The sequence below is a fragment of the Myotis brandtii genome, unplaced genomic scaffold, assembly GCF_000412655.1.
Source record: "Myotis brandtii unplaced genomic scaffold, ASM41265v1 scaffold424, whole genome shotgun sequence".
In the NCBI taxonomy this organism is placed as follows: domain Eukaryota; kingdom Metazoa; phylum Chordata; class Mammalia; order Chiroptera; family Vespertilionidae; genus Myotis; species Myotis brandtii.
Genome location: NW_005366245.1, coordinates 369,337 through 372,853, shown reverse-complemented (window position 1 = coordinate 372,853; position 3,517 = coordinate 369,337).

The following is a 3,517-nucleotide window of genomic DNA, read 5'->3' as shown; positions in this document are numbered from 1 at the left end:
TTTTTTATTGATTTTTTTTTTTTTTTTAGAGAAGAGAGGAAGGTAGAGAGAAATTTTTTTTTTTTTTAAATATATTTTATTGATTTTTTACAGGGAGTAAGGGAGAGGGATAGAGAGTTAGAAACATCGATGAGAGAGAAACACCAATCAGCTGCCTCCTGCACACTCCCTACGGGGGATGTGCCCGCAACCAAGGTACATGCCCTTGACCGGAATCGAACCCGGGACCCTTCAGTCCGCAGGCCGACACTCTATCCACTGAGCCAAACCAGTCAGGGCTGTAGAGAGAAATATTGATGTGAGAGCAAAACATCAATCAGCAGCCTTCTGCATGCCCCCCACTGGGGATAGAGCCTGCAACCCGCCCTGACCCCTGACTGGGAATCGAACTGGCAACTTTTTAGTGCACAGGATGTCACCCAACCAACTGAGCCATACCAGCCAGGCTGTTAAACAGTTTTGATACATTTAAACTGACATTAGTAAAGATACTAGGTTATATTAATACTTTATTTAAAGAATTACTAAAGCACATGGTCTACAGATAAATTTTTTGTGGCACTTCGGAGTTTTCACTGGAAATTTGCAAAGTTTGCGAAAAGATAAAACTGCTACTATAAATTATAGATTGGATCTAAGTAGATAATCTTCTGATAACTGAGTATCCAGCACCATCTATAGTAGAGAAAGACGGGATTAAAATTTTAGTTTAAGACATTTCTGAAGGAGTATCTACTACTATATCACTAGGCAATATTGGTTGTGTATTTTTCTTTTTTAAATTTTAGATATAAGGAATATTTTTGTTTTTTAGAGACATTTAAATACTTAGTAATAATAGATGCCATTGATTGAATCTACACTATATCACTTAATCCTCACAGCAGTACTGTGAAGTTAGGTAGTATTATTCCCATTTCACAGATGAAAATGGTATTTAAAAAGAGTGCCCCAGGTTTATTCACTAAGGGATAGAACTAGGTGTGAATCCTGGTCTGCCTGGTTCAAAACTTACTCTCCGTCTACCATATTCCCAACTAAGGTTAGGAAGCTTTTATGATTTGTTTAAGTATACAGTTTGGACTTCATCTATTACTTAGCAGTAATGTTACCCATATGTAATACAGTTATGGTTTGTGACTTAAAGGCCATATCTGATTTGACTAGCATTGTTGAAATGGTTTGCATAATTTGGCCCAAAGGCAATTTATTTAATAATATCTTAACCTAAGGATTATTAGTGTTTGTCTTGCCAGCAGGTATTTTTGAGATTAGAAAGCATTTTAAACTCAAATGGAAGCATGTGCTAAACTTACATAAGAGCATAACTATCTAAAAATCTAAATATTTGGTAGCTAAAGGGGCACTTGAAAATTCGAACCATGTTTAGAGGCTAAATGCTACTTTGTCTTACAGCATAAGGACTTAAGTGATTGGTATCTGTGAAGTTTAACAAACTGATTTTAAAATATATACTTTGAAGAAATCATTAGTATTAATTTGATTTTGATTACATCTACTTCTATTATACTAGAGGCCCGGTGCATGAAATTTATGCAAGGAGGGAGGTTCCCTCAGCCCAGCCTGCACCCTCTCCAATTGGGGACCCCTTGGGGGATGTCCGACTGCCGGTTTAGGCCCAATCCCTGTGGCCCGATCCCTAAACCGGCAGTCGGATATCCCTCTTGCAATCTAGGACCACTGGCTCCAAACCGCTCACCTGCCTGCCTGCCTGATTGCCCCTAAACCCTCTGCCTGCCTGCCTGATCACCCCTAACTGCTCCCCTGCTGGCCTGATTGCTCCCAACTGCTCTCCCCTGCCAGCCTGATCGCCCCTAACTGCTCTCCCATGCTGACCTGATTGCCCCTAACTGATCTCCCTGCCAGCCTAGTTGCCCCTAACTGCCCTCCCTGCCGGCCTGGTCGCCCCCAACAGCCCTCCCCGCCGGCCTGGTCGCCCCCAACAGCCCTCCCCTGCCAGTCTGATCTTGCCTCCAATGGCCCTCCCCTGCTGGCCTGGTCACCCCCAAAAGCCCTCCCCTGCTGGCCTGGTTGCCCCAATGACCCTCCCCTGCCGTCCCAATCGCCCGCAATGGCCCTCCCCTGCTGACCCAATCGCCCCTAACTGCCCTCCCCTGTTGGCCTGATGGCCCCTAACTACCTCTGCCTCGGCTCCCACCACCATGGCTTTGTCCGGAAGGAAGTTGGACATCTGGAAGATGGCCAGTCGACCCGGTCTAATTAGCATATTACCCTTTTATTAATATAGATTATATAGGATAGGATTGCAAAAATGCGGGGGTGGGGGGCCGTTTTCATCAGGAGGAGATACTCTTGGCAGACAAAAATACATAATCCCTATATCTGGACTGATAGCCAGCCATATGCACTATACTGCCAAACCAGTCATTAAAAAATTGAACCGCTTTCTTACACCTTACACCAAACAGCTGTTGCCCTTAAAACCCCTCCTCAGCCCCCACCTTAGGTTCTTCTTTCACAGTTCACCCAGATTAGGTTCTGATTGGTCGGTTTCTATGCCAGTCAGCGTCAAAAGCTCTGCCTCCTAGGCAGCCATTGGCTCTTCTGGGAAATCCAGAGTGGCCCTGCTGACAGCTGTCTCTCTCTCCGGGCCTCTCTCTGGGCCTGATCCACAGCCTCTGCAGCACCTGCTGATCAGGCCCTGCCTCTCTCTCTCTCTGGGCCTCGCCAGCAGCTGTAGTGGTTGGTGATCAGGACTTGCCTCTCTCTGGGCCTGATCTGCAGCTGCCACACCTGCCTCGCCCTGCCTGCCTGCCTGCCGCCAGCCTTGTGGGCCATGGGGGAGGGACCGAGAAGTGCTCCATGCACTTCCTGGTGACCGATCATCTGTCTGGTTGTTTAGGTTGTGACAGCCCTAGGCTATTATTAGTATAGATCAGTGGTTGGCAAACCACGGCTCTCGAGCCACATGCGGCTCTTTGGCCCCTTGAGTGTGGCTCTTCCACAAAATACCACGTGTGGGCGTGCACGTATAGTGCGATTGAAACTTCGTGGCCCATGCGCAGAAGTCGGTTTTTGGCCTGGGCGAGTCTATTTTGAAGAAGTGGCGTTAGAAGAAGTGGGGGTACGTTCGCTGAGGTCGACCCCTCAGATTGAGGACGTTTTTAGCAAAGGCCAGTTTAGGAGTACCCTAATCTAATATAATAAAAGAGAAACATGCAAATTGACCACACCTCCGCCATGCCCCAAGCCACACCCACCAGCCAATCAGCAACTATGTGCAAATCAACCCAACCAAGATGGCGGCCAGCAGCCACGGAGCTGGAGCAAGCAGGAGGCTCGGTTGCCCCGGCGATGGAGGAAGCCAAGCTTCCCTATTGCCCCGGCCGGCTGTGGCCTCCGCTCAAGGCAACAAAGTTTTAATTATAGAAGATAAATAAATCTCAGATCCCTGCTTCCAGCCAGCCTCCACTGGGAGCTTGGGTGGCTGGGGGCCGTGGCCAGCCTTCAAACAGCCATCAGCCCCTCACCCAGG